The sequence below is a fragment of the Protopterus annectens genome, chromosome 8.part0 (genome assembly GCF_019279795.1).
Source record: "Protopterus annectens isolate FY-2018-M chromosome 8.part0, PAN1.0, whole genome shotgun sequence".
Classification (NCBI taxonomy): domain Eukaryota; kingdom Metazoa; phylum Chordata; order Ceratodontiformes; family Protopteridae; genus Protopterus; species Protopterus annectens.
The window spans coordinates 976,605,389-976,625,295 of NC_056741.1; the positions used below are offsets into that span (position 1 = coordinate 976,605,389).

The window sequence follows — 19,907 nt, forward strand, 5'->3', positions numbered from 1 at the left end:
AGTTTATAACTCTTAATTATTGTCATTATTCATTAAGTGTAATTCACCACCTTTCCTCCAAAAGTCACTAGTTTTAGGAGGGATTAAGAGGGACAGAGTTAAAATTTGAGTCATAATCAGGGATGTCCCTGAAAATCAGGGACAGTTGAGAGGTATGAATAACAACCCGGGTACTGTCTGTGTGTCTGAAATTCCATTAGCAGGCTCAGATTTCATGGTTATAGCTCAGGCCAGTGGTGTTCAGGAATATCTATATATTCAAGTCATATTCTATTGGGACCCCTTCATTTTTTCAGTTATATGCCCCATTGCACACTTGATTGTTAATTGACCCTGTAATAATTCTGTAAGCGTTTTTGGCACAGGTGCATAAAAAAGAATGTGTTTTTTAAGACAGGGCTTACAGAAATGCACACTGCAGTTTATTTGAGGATGATTCAAAGCACTAGTCAAAGTAAACACCTGTGCTAGGTCTGTGGATCATGAAATTGTGCATGTCTTGCGGTTCATTATATTGTGTAGAAATCAAAACCTGTTTCACGGGCTGAGATGTATTCACTGTCTCTGGGGCAGGCTGAGATGCATTCACTGTCTCTGGGGCCTGCATTGAGATTCTCATACAGTTTTTTTTTTTTTTGACAGGTGCATACATAAAGATGACTGGATATAACAGATTTATATTCAATGCTTCTGACAGTATGAACATATTTAATAGAGACGAGTCTAAGATACTTCTAAACCATCCATATATTTGCCTTATATTTTTAGTGTGTTTAATATAAAATTTGTGGCTTTTTGACAAGTTATTGAGGATTGAAATCACTAAATAATGGCAGATATTTGAGCTTCAGTTTTCATACCTGTTTGAAAATGCATGTGAATTCAAAATCTGATATTCTATCTACTTTCTCAGTTTATATGACTAATATTAGATAATGCCTCCATATTTGGGCCTTTGACTCATCCCCCCTTTGTTCAGAATTCTTGTGCTAATAGGTTGAGAGCCATGGAGTCCACTGTGTTAACTAGACATCTTTCCAACACATAGAAGTATTTTTATTTACAAAGCAATGCTGCTTCAAGATGAACTTTACTGATATTTTACTTTCAAACAGAGCTTCAGCTCCTATGGAGAATGAAGTTCCTGCATGAGGATCAGTGTGAAACAGCCACATAATTTGATGCATGAATAATGTGTAAAGCATTACTTGCCGGATTTTTTTCTCTGCCTAAATCTGCCCTTCTGGACATCTGGTGCTCATACTCGGAAATCTTCCCTAAGTATCAATACTTTCCAATTAAGTGGATTCTCTCTCAGAGATAGTGAGTCTTTCTGTGATCTGTACTCATAGATGAGTGACTGGCTATTTGATCTCATCTTAGAAAATCCCAGTTGCAAATATGAGTTATAGGATGACTTTATACATAAGTTTCTTTAATTTAGGTTTCCAGTTATACATATCTGAAGAAAATGATGATGCAAGCATGAAGCACATAGAGGAGTTAGTTTTACTACATTACCCCTATTACTGGAAGTAGTTTTACTACATTACCCCTATTGGGGTTTTCAGTTTAAGTCTTAACACATATTTACACAGATATTCATTGTGTTGTATGTTAGAATTTCTACAGTTTCCAGGTCTTCATCTTGACTTTCTTGGCATTTTCTAACCTAAGTTAAATGAAACTACTGTATGCTTAATGTCAGTAACGTATTCCAAAGACATGTGACTGGAGCGTTTCTTCCCGGGCCTCCACTGAAAATAGGCTCTGTCCTAGTCAGATTTTCCCGGTCAACAAATGTTAACTAAATAAATAAATAAAATATCTCCAGCACTTCTACTCCTCTTACCACTTTAACTCCCTTTTCCAGTTCACGTTTCTAACTGTACATATTTGGTTTGTTACATCTTCTGTGTACATATTCTGTCAGATTTTCTATGCTTACTTACACATGTAAATCATTGCTATTTGTTATACATTTGTTTTGTCATGTTATGATGTAACAAAGGCTGAACCTGTAATTGCTCATTGTTTGATCAGTGCTATAACCCAAAAAACAATTATAAATAAATGAATAAATAAATTGTAAGCAATTGATATATTATCTCAGAATGCTGTAATGCACGCCAGTAGAAATGAATATGCTTGCACAGCAAAACACAACAATTCTTGGACCTTAAAAGAAAATAAATGTTTAAAGCACTTATTTTCATATAACTGTACTTGTAACTTTCAGATGACTTCTAAAATTAAAAATATTATTAGCATTCATTATCAGGTGACAGATGAATAGCTGTAATTATTTAAATTAGCACGTCTATTCCCTAGCTTTTAAGGGCCTTTTAGACAAAAATATTGACAAGTAACATTACATTAGACCCGCAACTTGTCTGCTCAGTCTCAGGGCAAGAATTGCAGTCAGTATTATTATGATTCTCATCACAATAATTCTCATACAAGGACTTCGGAAAAGAATGGTGCCTATTTCCTCTTACATCAAGGGAAACAGGATACTTAGTATGAAATAGGAAATCACATTTCTGAAGTTTCTAATAGGATAGCTGTGGCTTCCTCTCTCAGGCACTAATTTCACGTCATATGCTCATTGTCTTATATGTAGAATGTTTCTCTTTTGTCACTAACCACTTCTCTTTGCATTATACAATTTTTATGCTTTGATTTCACAGTAAAATTATTCATGACATTTCAATGAAGCGTACACCTTTCTTAAATGCTGTTTTTCACTTGTGGCCTGTCTCTGTTCAAAAGGTACATCAGGTAACACACCCCTACAGTCTGAATAAGACTTTGTTGTTACACATTATTTAGCAGAAAGCATTCAGAGATGTAGATGTCCAGTTATTTTGACCCTTTCAAAGGACAGATGCTAGCCTTACTAAGTTAACTTGGCAGCACTAGCAACAATGGTCTGCCTAGTAAATACTAAGTGAAAACTGAGGTAAGTAACAATGCCTTTTATCAGAGGGGCAAGCACAAGTTTCTTGTCATAAGGACTTAGTTATATGCATATTATAGGTGCTACATCAGACTGTACTGATATCAGAGTGCATGAGCTAATTTGTAGTATGTTGTCAACTAAAGTCAGTGGTCTCCCTTAACTGTTCCAGATATTGGTTATCCTACTGGAGGACGAAACTTGACCTCTCAAGCTTCAATTGCCCAATCTTCAAGTCACTGACAATCAAACTTCCTTCCACACAGAGGGCAAGTTGTGCAAGACTTCGAAGAAGTGTAATTTCGTAATTGGTATATATGTTTGGGGAGTGGTCGGCAGCTTTCCCCCTGAAAAAACACAAAAAAAAGTGTTTTTCAGCAAGATGTTTTTAGTGAATGCAGATGAGGGATTACGATCCTTGGTGCATTTGCTTTCTTCCATTCGTAGTGGTGGAAACGCAGGTATTATGAGGGTGCCACACTCATATCAACTAAATTGACTGCAATTAAGATTAGGACTACATAGCAAGTCTAGTTTCTGGATCAGCATTAAAATAATAATAATAATAATAATAATAATAATAATAATAATAATAATAATAATAATAATGCATTGCATGAGGCAGAAAACAGCATAATCCTAAAACAAACATAGGTATCGCTGATAAATTGATTCCATGTTAACATCTGTTCAGGCACATTGATTGGGTTTCTTCTGCTATATTAAAAGTAGACACTAATAACAGAATTGCTCATAAAGAGACAAACTAAACTGACTGCATTTTATCATAGCACAGGCATATAACTGATGACAATAACATGTAACAGTTTGATTAACTCTCTTCTTTGTAACAGCATTTCATTACCTGGGGACTGTCTGCAGCTTTAGTGTTGACTGTTAAAATGTGGTTTTATGGTGTACCACATTATAGCTCATTTAAGCCCTGACAGATAAATTGTTTAATCAAATGAACTCATAACTCAAATAACTCTGATTACTATTGCCAGGACAATAATGCTTAGAATTCCACAGGTCCTTGGTTTACAGCAAATTAACAACAATTTCATTGCAGTATTATATATTTCTTGCCTTTACTGTCTTCTTGATATAAAGACACTTTAGGCTTCTTTTGTAAATGATTAATGCATGCATTATAAGTAATCAGATATTTTTTTAGATGTGTAAATCAGCGTTGTAAAACAGTTTAGTTTCAGAGAGCAGCTCAGTTTGAGTTTTCCCATATAAATGATAGATGCTTTTTATTATGTTTGCCTTCAGATGTCTAACCAAGGACTACCACTGCATTCTTTGCTTACAAGATTAGATGAACAGGTTTTGTTGCTTTGTTGCTTTAAAGCTCATGTGTTCATTAAAATGTTACTGGGGCATTTGATTGGGCTGTATTAAGTGATCATCACCAAACAGGAGACTTTGAAGACTAAATTTTTTTTAGTCAAAAAATGGTGTATGTTTTCTTTCATGAACAAAGTTTATGTGCTGTTGATGTTTTTTTTTTTTTGTCTGCAAGCATTTTTTATATGTGACCATATTTTTGTTGAGGAAGGGAAATCCCAAAAGTACTTATCCATCCTGAATGATGCACCTTTTGCATTTTTATATATTTTTCTACAAGGAAAAGGATTTTTATAGAAGGTTCATTTTAATAAAGGATTTCAAGAGCTTTCGGATGTCTGTGGTGGTTCGTTCATGATTTATTCACAGTACTTTTTGTCTTTTCGGCTACTCTTTCCCAGTTTATTCATGTGTAACCCCCCCCCCATTTCAAAATGTGTTGATGTTATTTCATCAGAGCATTGCTTTGTGTCTATAATTATTGCAATCTAGTGTTCACATCATTAGTACTCGTTTTATTGCCTGTTATGTTGATTTGTAAACAGCCCACTAATTCTTTAAAAACCTCATGTGATTTTTATTTTGCTGTCATGTGCAGTGAATTTCCTCTGTGAGAAGTTTTATATGGATTGTAATGTTTTAACACTTCTGTTTCTGAGTAACTCTTGATCTATAATCCCTATGCTAGATTAAAAATTCCTTCTGGAGACTGCATAGTCTATAATCCCTAAATTAAACAGTAAGACAGTTATTAAAACACATTCACGGATACTGCATAGTTCATAATTCCTAAATGAAGCAGTAGGCCAGATATTACATTTCTGTGAGGGTAGTGTAAACTAGCAGTCTGCATATTTTCTGAAAAATGCATTTTTTATTGTATTTATTTTCTTTATATTCATATGATTTGTTAATCGGGTAATCTACTGATACTAAAAGAAAACATTTTCACTCACTGCAGAGTTGCACTGCATACAATTTTAGTCATTTACAGCATAAATTACTTAAGTGAGAGTCTGGAAAAGACAAACCCTAGTATAAATGTAACATAAGTAGAATGGCATTATAAACATGTTGCAGTTTAGTACAATCTGTATAACCACATTTACTTATTACATAAGACATAGTACAAAGTGTATGCAATCTATACATATATATTTTCCTTTCATTAACAAGTTTATTTTGCACATCGAAAATATCATACATTGCATCATATATAATCCAACTACACAATGTACAAAGCAAAGTCATTTTCTCATTTTAACATTCATATACAGAAATAAATGTCAATGGTTCCTTTTTTAGACCACTGGAGATATTGTCTTTATAATTTTTTTAATAACCATGCAATGAAATTGAAAATGAAAATGTTATTTAGTAATATAATATAGTGCAAAATTTTCTAACAAGCTGCCAGGATACTGGGCACATAACTATAAATCCTGTTGAATGTCCCCCCCCCCCCGACTATGATCCAGCCTATCAGGATTTGATTCAAAGCCAAGGCAGTGGGGTAGCTGATGCATTGTTTGAGAGGAATGACGACACAAGGAGCGAGGGAGAATTCGAACATGCTAGGCTGACATCAAGCTAAAAGAGAACAAAATGCAGGAAAAAGGCCAAATCTGGACTAGGCATATGAGCATGAATGATGATATGCATTTCTAAACAGAGGTAGGACATTCCCTCCAGCTATACCTCACAGGATATGATATTTCATATGAGTCAGCCATGTATAAGACACAGCTGTCAACTGGGTGCTAGGCTTTGACACACTAGTGGACAGCACTCTTGTGTGCAATCATTACTGCATGAATATCAGGAATTACACTTAAAACTAAAATTATGCTATCCCAGGGAATAGGTCTGAGCCTCTTAAGAGGTCAGTAATAGCACTGTGTGATAACCAATCAAAATGTGGAACATGCTATTTTTGTGTTATGCAAAAATTCACCATTTCCATGGTGCTTGGTTGATATGGTCTTCTAACCAAAAGTATTTTTTAACTATCCACTGATGATTAATATATAGCTGTTGCTTATGGCAAAGAAAAGGTAAAAACTCAGGGCACCTTACAGACACACCTAGGTCAAATGTTTTGTTCAAGTATTCTAGACAAAACCAAAGATAACGGGGTGGGAGCTATAAACACCAAACGGGACGATTTTTAAATATTTAATGCTCTTAAACAAGAAAACACAATAGGTTTGCATCAACAAGAGCCTTTTCTGCATAAAATTCAAGGAGCTGTTTCATGGATTGTAGTCGGGACATTTTGGTCCATTTGTAGTATATTTTAAGGGCAGTATTTGCAACCATTGCCAAGCTCATCAGGTCACCAATCACTGACATGTACTGACTACTGACAGCTGACTGCAGTGATCAATTCCAGCAAATTTGGGCACAGAAGACTGAAATGCAATAGGAGAGCCTATTATGTTAAATGCACATCACCCATACAGAATAAAATCAGTAACACAAACACTCAGAACTCTCAACTTATTTGCACAGAAATCTCGGTCAAAGCCAAGTGTAATGAAGACAATTACCCATAATCATGGATATTTTTTACATATTCTTATTCACTCACAGAGGGAATAGAAAATGTTTTTGCATCAGCATACATTTTCTGAAGAAAAAGGTGTAACATTTTGCATAAAGATTAATTTTTTGAATAGGAAATATGGCACTCTAATATTGACAGGCTAACTCTCAGTGATTTATCAGAAAGAAAACAAAACATTTACATGAAAGATGGCAAAAATAATGAGGCAAAATCAAGAACAACTCAGAAGTAGGCCTAAGTATTTCAGAAAAGTGTTCCCCTCCCAATACTGCTGCCATGTTAATAGTCAGACCAAGAACTTCTGTAGATTGCTTTTTCATAGCTCTAAACATCTTTAATTAAGAATCAAGGACAAATACAAATGTTATGGGAAGCAATGCCTCAAAATCAGACATTATTTATTTTTACATATTATAATTTACTTAGAAAATGAACAGAGCAGTATGTTTTTCCTCAGCATACATTTAATAATAAAAGAGTGTCCGACATTGCAAATGTCTAATCTTCAGTGATTTACCAGAAACATTAAATATTTTAGGAGGGACAAGAAAATATGAGGTAAAATAGGGGACAGCTTACTTTGAGCATGCTTACACATTTCAGAAGACTCCTCATCCTAAATACTCAGCCCTAACAGTTACATACATTTTAGATCAGGAGGGTCACTGGCTTTCCCTCTTTTGTTTCTTGCAGACACTCCAATCAGCTTGTGCAGCCCCATAAACAAAGTAAAAAAAAAAAAAGAAGTTAACTGTCTGCCACAGTAAAGACTGCTGCAAAGATGATCTAGCTTGTGTTCAAATCGAAATCACAGATCCCATATGACAATAGTACTATATCCAACACACACAAACTGCAGCAGTCATTCGAATTAACCAGATTGTTTTAATGAATGCTACTTGCCGAAGCTCCACATAGAGAACCCATGTTAGTGCATTTTGCTCTTCACTTCCTAAAAATAAAACACAAATAAAGAGGCATACTGGAATATGTTTTAAGGTTTTGCAGTAGTGTAAGTACTAGAGCAGTTTCACTATTGGTTACTTTACCTCTGGAGGCCTTAATCTGATTGGCTATTTCGCCTAATACCTGTTGAAAATGACTGCAATTTGTGAGACAATCAGGGGACAGAAATTATTACTACTTCTCCATGATATGGAACAGCAAAACACTGCCTGTGTTCTATTGCAAATACAGAATGCTCCATACAATGCAATACATTTGAAAGCTAAGTCCCGGGGGGGGGGGGGGGGGGCTTTCTTTTTCTTGAGATACAGCAGCCTTGGAGTTCTTATATAAAAGTATAAGGGAGTATGGCTGGTTGGAGTTCTTGTCACCTACAACAACACTTCTTTATTCTGTTTCTCACTGCAACTGTTGTTTACAGCCAAATGCTGACAATGATTTGTGATCATACTTATGAAAGTCCATCACAAATAATTTGCAGTTTCATTACAGAACCCTCTCAATCTGTTTTTCTCTAAAACCAGGAACGTAGCCAAAACTAATCATGGGCAACAACCCAAAATAGTGGTACTTTGTCCATGCAGAAAGTTAATAGATCAATAGAATTTGTATTAGCTATACCTGACTGAATTAGCAAGACAACTGTAATTTTAACATCTGTCTGTATGTAATGACACTAACCCACACAGTTTTGCTAATAGATAACAAATCTTATGGGGAATAGCAAAATTCTAACTTATAATCATGAATGACCTAGAAAATCAGGGACAAATGAAATTTAGGGCAAGTAGACCACTGTGTGCATGTGCGTATATACACGCATGCACTCCCACAAATTCATGCGCATTCATACACAGAACAGCTTGCCAAAGAGCTAGGCAGATCCTCTCAACTTCCAGATCAGAGAGAGTCAAATACAAAGGTCCATAAAATCAGAGACAATCAGGGCCACCTAATTGCCATAAAATATAAACTTTCATCATCTGCATGTACCATTACATGCACTGTCTTCCTCAGCAAATGATGTATATTATTGTTCATTTAACAATCATATGGCTACCTTTTCCTTTCACACATACCCTGCACCATCATGTGTACATTTTCATGGTCTTGTGAAAAATGTGAGAAAAATAATAGATAATATTAAGTTATTTGCATTTGTTTTTGTCATCCACATACACTGACCCCCCCCACACACACACACAAGCCATGTTAATGATCATTCAAGAGTTATTTTGTAAGTGCCCACTATTTTATACACAACCCCCCAAAAAATATTTTATCATCAAACTGGCTCTATTCTTCCTTTGGAAAACTTGGGTTCAGACAGACAATTTCAGACATTTCACTGTAAAGATTATAGAAACAAAAATGTTCAAATAATCACCACAGTAATTTATTTCAATTTGTTGCATTGGATTAACTAAAAAAGTGAGTGGACAAGCACACAAAGGATTTTTCATGACATAACTGTTTGTTTCTAACAGGTTGCCAACTCACACTTGTTTTTATTCTAGTTCCATATAGTTAATTAGTGAAGAAAAGTTCTTTCCCTTCTAAATTCTTCTCTTATTAAGATTGAGCGTAAGCCTGCACACAATGTTTTGCTTATAGTTATCCTTAGTATCGAAGTTCATAAGTATGAGATCCAAAAACTGGCTGTGTCATCTGCAAAGTTGTAATTCCAGTTGAGGCTCTATAGACCAAACAAAACAAAGATGAGAAACATGCACTTAACTTTGTGGGCCTCTTTGCTTTTTTACCAATTGTTTGTACCATTTGTATGTGCTGCTTTGTTTGGAGCCTTTATTTTCTGTCTGGTCACTGGCATGGTATAAACGTTTGCCATCTGAGAATTACACATAATATACTATAAAAAAGTAATATACTAAAAAAAAGTAAGAAAATGACTTTTTGCAGCTTGACAGATGAGTAAAATTAAGTATCACTCAGACTTATGGAAGTAAGCTCCCCCTGAGAAGTACCAAAATCTATAAAATCATTCGCCAGTTGTTCAAGTACTAGGATTCAATGCACTGATAAAGAGCTGCACTGACAGTGGCTTAATTGTTTTTTTGATAAGTTCTCATTCTGTACTCAAGGTTGTTATACATTTTCAGCCTCATTTCAAAGTATTGTTTTGTAGTCATGGATGTGAAGAATTGGTATATGTTTTCCCTTATAAGCATAGACTCTTATTTGACCAGCTGAATGCACAGAGCAAATACAGAGAAACTTGACATCTCAGAAAGTTAAACTTTGGAATACAGAAACACTGTAGTAAGTGGGTTATGTGTTGTGATCTTTTACTGTGTGATCTCTGCTATCAGGTGGTAGTGGATATTTCTAAATGTCTGGTGCAACATCTGCAAACTTATCTATAAAGTGACTACAGTTATTCACCATTTGACATTTACAGGAAGAGTACTTGGGTTTCAATCTCAGCTAATTGTTTCTCAAATCGCAGCAGACTAAAATATGTGCCTAAACATTTTTAACTCTATTCAATCCAATGTACAAGACCAAACATTAAACTGCCTTCACTAATTTTGTAGCATAGCTCTCAACCTTCCATCTCGAAAATGGGGAACACTCGCCTTCATAATGTGGAACAAATGGGCAAAATGTGGAACAAATGCTAATGGCTTACTAACAACTTCAACTAGGAAGGTCATAGGATGGTTAAAATGTGCTGGTTTTACTTATAAAGAAGATCCTTTGATGAATTAATATGATTAATTTCTATTTACCATGGATTTCACTTAAAATAATTCCTAACACTGAATATGTGACAGACTGTTTCAATGTGGAACTTTGAGGAACTTTGAGGAACATGAACTTTTTAAGACCCCAAATGAGGTACATTCCTCCTAATGAGGTACACTTGAGAGGTATGTTTTGTAGGATGAGACAAAACAGTAAATCAAGCAGTAGTTCTTATACCAAAAATAAATAAATAAATACATAGCTAAAGTTTTGGTTAACTTTGGTGTGCAGGGAGTTGCAAAATAAAGAAATCATAGCAATTCTCCAGTCTAAAGTCACCATTTAAAATCCCACAATATAAGCAGAATATACAAAATAAACACAGTCAACGGGGTACTAAACAGCCATTGGTTATGAAGAAAATAGACAAGTACAACTTCATTCATCTGCACCACCTAAGCAATGAGTGTTAACGCTAACCCTAATCTTAACCTTGACCTTAACCCAAACCCTACGCAACTTTCTATAACACTACCTCTGCACAATGCAGGTTCACACACAAGTATGCCAATATTATGCACAGTGCTGGATGTATCCCCGGGCCTGACCGTTACTGTAATGCTAACCTGCAAACTCTCATGCTAACACCATACCTGTCCCCTTATTTAACCCCTGCTCTAACCCTAACATGGAAGCACAAACACCCAGATACAAGAAACCCTAATACAAACCCTTCTGCCTGTTTCAGCAAAACAGACATGTATTTCATTCTATAGAACAAATGAATGTTCGAAAAAAAAATGAACTGCACCCATAACTATGTATTTTGAAACTACACTTATTTTGAACTATTTAAATATCTTTGGGTCAAAATTTGGCCAAAGGCAGTATTTATGTCCAAAGTTAGGATGGTTGAGCAGAACATGTTTGAATGGGGTAAGATTGCACAGTAGGGATACTAGATAATATCTACTTTCTCCTTCGTTGTACAAACTTGGAGATAATACACTTATAGTCATGGTGGTATGAGGGATGCAGTCTCTCATGTGGAGTAATTAATACAAACAGGTTGTTTTTGCTACATGTGGCTTCTGGTATATAATGCTTACTATTTCTTTTGTTTGCATGGCAATTCAACATAAGGCTGTTCAAACATGCTCATGCAACATAACTGTAGTTGATATTTAAAGGGGGTTGTGGATGGATGGATTATGCATGTATGTATGTATGCGTGTATTTATATATATATATATATATATATATATATATATATATATATATATATATATATATATATATATATATATAAAATTAATAGAAATCAGCATTTTATTGTTTTTATTTTTGCTTTCATTGTTGCTTCACCATATAACTCAATACGAGTATATAAAATGACAAACAATATAATTCATGTTATATGAGAAAATGTTCTAATACAATGTTTTAATATTTGTGAATGACTCTTTGGCCATTATCAAGGATTTACCTTGTTGAGGCATAGAATGAACAAGTCCATGGCAATGTTCAGTCACAGAAGCATTATATGCCCACGCTGATATGAGTTCTTCACTCAGTTGCTGCTTGTTTGTTATGGTATTTTTCTACATTTCTGCCTTCACCAAAACCCATACGTTCTCTATCGGATTCATATCCAGGCTGTTACCCAGCCATGGTAGCACTTCAGTAACATGGATCTCAAGGAAAATTGTCACTTTTGTACCTTAGTGTTTCATGGGAAATATCTAGCTTCCGTGTCATGTTTAAAGGTTTATCAGACGGGTGCACTTTGTTTTCTTCATCAAAAAGTGCATCTAAACATTACTCTTTAGATGACCAAAGGAAAGAAACACCAATATGTTTTGTACACAACTATCACTCATGTAAGAGAGTTTACTTGCAACCCTTTTGACCTACTGGGTGTTAGTATATATCTGTCAAGCAAACTCTCAGTGGTACGACCACTTGTTGGTGAAGTACCAGAACTTGATTTGGGGTCAGAATTACTTTCCTGGCTGCAATCACTCTTATTTTTTTTCTTTAATGACTAACGACTTATGACAGAATTTAGCCAGTTACTTACTGTGACCATTAGCCATTTAAATTATTTTATGTGTTACAGCTGTGAATGAAATAAAGTATATTTCTTATGGTGCTATTCAGTTTTAATCAAAACAGACTGTTTTCCTTTAAAAATAAGTTTTACTTGACTCTTCTTCTGGTATCGGTATGTCATTTAATTTTGTCATTCTCCCTTTTGTTCTGACTTCTTTCTTTGTTTTCTTTCTCTTACTCTCTCAGCTTGGTCATATATTATAAATTGTTCCAAAAAGGTATGCTTAAAAATGCTGGAACGAAAGAATGTAGTCAATCTTAAAGACATTCGGCATACTGTTTAACCACAGGTTTCAGTGGATACCTCTTGACTTCTGCAGTTTTCATTGCTTTGCTGACATTCTGCAGAAACATTTCATAAATATATTGCCTTATCACTAAAGTTTCATTTCTACAGGCATACCACAGTAATAAGAGAGTAATTCAATCAGTGGCTATGAGAGGTTGGACTACTGTTGAGCCTTTCTATCTCTGGTATGTCAAAGAGTGCAAATATTTTATCCAAGCCCATAGGTTCATAGGTAAGTACCAGGCAGTCAGACTGCAAACCATTATAAGACTAGCCAATAACCCTTATTCAAAACTTCCCTGCACCCTTCAGTAGGGTAATACAATGTATACTGGGGAGAATTTGAGGACCCCTATCCAGTTATCTAGCTTAACCTTGAAGGTGGCAAGTGTTTTACTCAGCTTGACATCTAGCAGAAGTTTCTTTCCAGAAGTGAGGGATGTGTTAAAGTATCAGTCTGTCATGCCATTGTATCTTATGTATCTGTTAATGAAGATTTAGTTCCTTTAACTTGGTATTTGAGAAACCATTTGTTCTATTATGGAATAGAAGGCCAAAGAGCGTTAAATCTTTCATGGTTAGAAATGTTAGATGCAGATCTCTATACGAATGTCTGTAAGAAAATGAATATAAGGAGAGAGCTACCAGACTTATTTATATTTATTTATTGCTTTTGTTTACCGGGAAGGTCCACTGGGCCAAGGTGAGCTCATTTTCAGTGGAGGCCCGGGGAGAAAAGTTCCACCAGGACAGTTATGTAAAATACAATACAGTAGTAAACATAACACATAATGCAAGTCTTTGGAACATATGGACTCAAGAAGATTCAACAAGTGATGACAGTGTTTAGTAAGCTTACAAAAGTACAACATAAGGAGGTATACCTAGATGCAATGTATCAGTTAAACTATTTTAGCTTATTAGCAGCTTAGGATAAATGTCACTGCATAAAATAATAATACTAATAATAGATTATACAATGAGAAAAAAAATTAGATCCCTGTAACTTCATTATTTAGTTCAGTAGACATTTGAAGCCTGTAACTTCAATATTTGGTTCAAGTAGATATCCTCACAATAGAGGGCTTACGGTAGTACAAGTGAAACAGAGAAAAGAAGAAAACAGTAGGTAGCAGTTTAAAGGTTGTGATAGGAATAGGATTAGTTAAAGGTATGGAGAATGGAGGAAGAGAGAGTCAGGTTTTGAGGGGAGCAGTATTAACACATATGCATAGCCACAACGAGGAAAGATATTGCTTCAGAGTTTTTGTGAAGCCTAATGAATTGATAGAAGTCCTGACTGATGGTGGGAGAGTGTTCCTTAGTTGAGCAATAGTAAAGGAGGATATTTCTTCAGAGTTTTTTTTGAAGCCTAATGGATTGCTAGAAGTCCTGATCGATGGTGGGAGAGTGTTCCATAGTTGAGCAACAGTAAAGAAGCAAAGTATCTGCCCAGCAGAGATCTTAGGTTTTTCTACTGTTATGAGTAACCCCCCCCCCCACACACACACACACACATTTTGAGACAAATTATCTTCATTATGATCCTCTGCAGTCTTTCAACTTGAGTTGTATGTTTATACAGATATATGCCGAAAGGTGCATTACATTCAGTAAGGAGTCTGATGAAATGCAAATAAAGAGGAATTCAAACATTTGGATTTAGAGATTAAAGCCTTGCAAAATGAGACAAGCCAAACAGAGGGGTTTCTGAAGTACTATTGAGATATGAAAGTCAAAATATAAGGAATTATCAAAGAGAGTGTCCAGATCACTTACAGCACTATCCGGTTTAAGGTTATTGAATCTTTATTAATCATCTATTAAAACTTTTAAATATTCAACCCATTACAGTATAATTAATGGAAAGTTGTGGTTTTAGTTGTAAATATTTCAAGCAACGATTACAGCATATTATTATAAAATATTACTTGGATACCTCACAATCAGGCTGGAACTTCTCCTTCGGTGATTTACGGCCATACCAACTTAAATGTTTAAAAACATGCATTGCAACTTCCTCCAGAAGCCCTAACTCATGACCATCACTTTTTTTCTGCTAAGGCACTAATGAAAAATTTTTTTGCATTATAAGTCAGGAAGACAAGAAAAAAAAAAGGTCATGCTTTCATTAAAGAAGTTAAACAAGCAGTGCCGTCCATGTTTGTAATAATGATATCAGTCAATCAACTAGTTGGAAACTAACAGCAAGAAAAACAAAACAAAGTTTCCACCTTTGCATTCCTAGAAAATATTACTGCAGGTTTTTTTTTTTTTTTTTTTTTTTTGTGGTCTCTGATTTAAAAAATAATGTCAAAATGGTACAGAATGTACTGAAATATCCTGTTATTAAACTATTATGTGATTAAAACCAAAATCATCTGAAGGTTTTGAGACTATGACAGAAGAGTATCTGTATGAAATTTAAAGAAACTAATCATACCACCCATATTCCTTTTCCTGAAACAATTAACCTCTCAGTCTGCAGACATCCAAAGCAACTGGATGTGTTTCAGCTTTGCATTCTCAGTGGTGAGCTGAAATCCATGCTATATCTGAGCATTGCCATTCATTATGCTAGTCTTCCTGTTATCACTTAAATAATACAAAATTTACAGACAATAAATTAGCTGACTCGGCTAGCTGTTTAGACAGTTTCACAGAAATATGTTACTTGGAAGATGTTTTGTTACAGAATTCTTAACATGGACATAGCAGTTGATCTATATCGTGACTGCTAATTTCCTTAGGTTTTAATGCAGCAGCAAAAAAAATTATAGTTGGTGGTGCAGTTCTCTATATTAGGAACTTAAATGTACAATAGTGAAGAGTAATTCCTCAAACCTACTTAGTACTGATTTTTGGCATGAGCAATCAGTGTGGCAGCTGTGTGTGTGTGTGTGTGTGTGTGTGTGTGTGTGTGTGTGTGTGTGCGCATATATATGTGAGTGTGTGTGTGTGTGTGTGTGTGTGTGTGTGTGTGTGTGTGTGTGTGTGTGCGCCTGCATGCACTCGCATGTTGGAATAGTAATAGTTATTGGCCTTATTTAACATAACAGTTATGAGTCAGAGTTATAACATTCACATCAAACCATTTCGTCCAAATGCATTAGAAACAAATGACTTAAAAATGTCATCATTAAGGTTTTTAGGAAGAAACATCTTAAGTACTGCAGTAGATGTATGAAGGAGGGAAAATGTCTGCCTCTCATTCTAAATAAATTTAATATGAAAATCCTTAGATTTTTTTTTATGCATTATATTCTAACTCTCCCTCTTTTTTAACAGTCCCTGGAACCTTACTCAGTGATTTACCTAAGTGTCTTATCAACTCATTCATTCCTCCAGGGGCAAGAACCAAGAATCACTAACCTTGCTGAGAGTTTGCTGGTTAATTTGTTCCTATTTTGAGGACTGATTGACCCATTTATTCCCTTGGAATGTGCAAGTATACAGGTTCTGTGTAGATCTCAAACCTAGCCATCATAGCCCCTTCACATAGGTTTCAGTTAACCTGTAATATCCATCTTAGAAGGGAATGATATGTGTGCTGTTAGTCACATCAACCCTCTATCAGCAGTGTATATGCCACTTAACAACACATGGCTGTCTTAGCCTGTTTCATGAGTGTCTCATCTGTGATTGATGTTGCCATATTAGTATGGCAGAACACCTCCTACCCCAGTGGACAAACTGACATCAGTTAGTCAAGCCTATCTTCCAGTGCCCATGCCACTAATTGAACACATCACCCTGGTCATATCAGTACTCCATCCCTCTATGCCTAGTGGCCAGGCTTTTGCATTGTATTCTTAACAGTTCAGTATGTATAAAACAGTGCACAGCCAAACTTTACTTCCTGCTTTAGAATTGATTTTGTTAACTGTGTGAAAAAAGAATTTGTTCAACAACTGAAAATGGAAAAATTTTACACTTCTGAATTTCTCAGAATATATTCTTAAATGTGTGTGGCTGAAATATTGAACATCTCCCATGTTTTAGAATTACCTTCTCTAGTTTTCATTTATATTCATAGCCAATTTGCTTATTGATATTTTAACATCATAAACCCATTATGTTCTTGACAAATATTGCAGTGACTGGTTGTATTGTATTATAGCACTTAGCTGTTAAGGATTCTTGATGCACTGCAAAATGCCTAAAATTTCTTGCAGCAACCTTATCACCTTATGGAACTGTTATTCTACAATAAAATAACAACTAAAGAAAAAAAAAATGACACCATATTAACTATGGTATGCCAGCAGAGAGAGTTTATTCATATGCATGCTATTCACTGGCTCTACTATAAGCACCCAAATCCCCAGCCACTCAAAGCCCACCTTCTCAAGCCAAGGATGGTTGAACTAGACTTTATCTTTTGGTAAGATGTAGCACCTTTGGGGGCAGGGGAGAGAGATAATGATGCTGTCACACCTTCCTAAACAGAGTAGCCAAATTTAGGCAAGGTTAATGAGACAGCCATGAGTGGGAGGGGTAGTATTATAGTTTCCATGTTCAGGCAGTGATTGGAAGGGGATTTAGGTTTAGAAAGAGATGGAGGGAGTTTTAAGATTAGGGAACAGGAGGAGAGTTAAGGATTAGGGAACAATGTGGGACTTTAGGTTTATGGAGTAGGAAGGGACCTTACAGTTGGTGAGAGGATGGGGAGTTTAGGTTTAGAGAGCGATCTTGGACTTTAGCATTTGGGAGGAGAGAGAGCTATGGTTATGAGTAGAGACCAGGTTGGAGTTTTAGGATTAGAGTTAAGGTCCTACTGGGGATTTGTAGTGTAACAGGGTCAGTTGTTGGGAAAGCTAGATAATTAACTGTGAAACAGCTACTAGAAATTAGGGCACTTGTCATTTACAGAAAGTGTTTCATGAGCTACTCATACCCTTTACTTGTTGTAGACCCATATTCACTGTGCAAGGAACTGATCACATCTTACTGAAATATTAAATTGTATTATGGAAAAACAATTATCAACCAAATTCTGAAACTCTTCAAGCTGTTTCCTGTAGAGACTAAAGAGTTACAGAGCTGGCTACAAAAACAATAAGGCACTACTGAGCAGTCTACACAAGCAGACAAAGCTAATAATACAGAGTTCAAATCTGAGGGAACACTCTCTCTTCTAAGATAGAGGACTTGGAAAACAGACAGGGGCATGGGAAGCTGCATCTATTAGGCATATCTGAGACAGTACAAGATGGAAAACTGCAGGATTACTTTTATAACAGCTTCTTACTGGCTCCCAGTGCTCCCACAGACATGGATTGGGAGGTAGGTAGGATACACCATGGTGGAAGGGGGGCTGAAATGTCTCAACATCCATGACAGGTTATCATTATACTTTACTCTTGTATTACAAAAGAGTGGGCATTGAATAACATGTACCTTCTTCATGGAGCAGGAATTAAAGGCCATGTAGTTAGCTTTCCAGAGTTGTACACACTCCTGTACCTCAGGTGGGCTGCCTTTTGGGAGGTTCGACGTGCACTGAAGCATCTAGTCATCATATCCTAGGTGGTCTACCTGGCTGTCCCATAGCAGTAGTAGACAGGCAGATGATGCATTTCACTTCACCGGAGGAAACATACAAAGGGATTGTACAGCTACAGGCCCCTCCTGAAACTATAAACAATGTCCCACAGCATATTACTAAGGGTACGGAAGCTAAATCTATATATGATCCCCATAAAAGCAGCACACAGGTTATTCAGGAAATATAATTTACTGCAAGTGATAGAAGGGCCAGATCTCCTAGTGAAGAGGATTGGTCAGAAGCTCCAAACCTCTCACGCAAGAGTGGAAAGAGAACTGTGATTAGGCTCAAATTGTTGCTATCACTGAGGAAGTAATCCCAATGTTTTTCTGCCATAAATAACCAGAAGGTCTGCTCTTCTGATACGAAGTGTTCCTCGTGTACTTTAATATAGTAAGGAAGCAATGGGTGCCTCACTTCATGTAACTCTGCTAGAGTAACTATTACAGCTGAAGTGAGAGACGCTGGAGTGGAAGAGTGTAGGCACAAAAATAATGCTTTGGATTCAAGTACTGATAAGCTGACTTTTTCATAAAATAAAAGTTCTTTGAAAAGGCCATCTGATATGCTATAGAACTGGCTGGTCAACTAGATTTACCAGCTAGACATACACATAGGTATAAAATGGGGTGATGCTTCAATGATAATGGCCATCAGGCCAGCAGGCTTGACAGATTTTTAATTAGAGATAAAATGACTGGAACAAGTAGAGGATGTAGGTATTGAAGACATATGTTGTTCAGACTCTGCACACATAACCCTAACTTTAAGATTTAATGCAGTTGGCAGTGCAATGTTTGGGTAGAGATGGGGCCCTTGGTTTTTGGGTAAAGAACAGCAAGCAGAGAGCAAAGAAAGAGTTTATTTTAGAGATATTGGATAAGAATGGGCAGGATAGGCACTGTTCACCTATCCCACCACTTATAAGGCATTCGCCAATGGTTTTGTATAATTTGCGGGATGCTACTAAATGTACATTCCAAGGTCATATTATGAGTCTTGAAGGGCATTGGTGAAAACAATCTGTAGGCAGATGATGGAATGGGAGTGGGAACTGTAGGGTTGTCAAATGCAGCTGGATATAAAGTTTAGTAAGGAATGAGGATAAAATCCAACAAACAGTGGTACTGCATGAACAGATTGAAAACCAGGAAATTATGACACTGGAAAGACAGCATATTAATAGTAAAGACTTTTGTTGGAGGGGGCACAGGTCAGGCAGGTGGCTGACAGTGAAAGGTAAAGAGAGAGTTGCAGGAAAGCCTGTAGTATCTGTCATGGATAACACAGGAAGTGCTAGATATTCACAACAGAAGATCCAGCATATTTTCTGAGATAATTTTAGTCAGCTTTATACCTCAAAGCTGTGGAGAAGGTAGGCCAAGGAGATATAAACCAGCTTTTTAGA

General features: G+C 36.0%; 1 protein-coding gene across 1 annotated transcript in view; it reads left to right on the forward strand.

Annotated features, from left to right (window-relative positions):
* The window catches only part of IGLON5 (IgLON family member 5), a 1,615,534-nt gene that overhangs the window by 1,537,720 nt on the left and 57,907 nt on the right, over positions 1-19,907 (forward strand). The gene's annotated exons all lie outside the window — the stretch shown is intronic.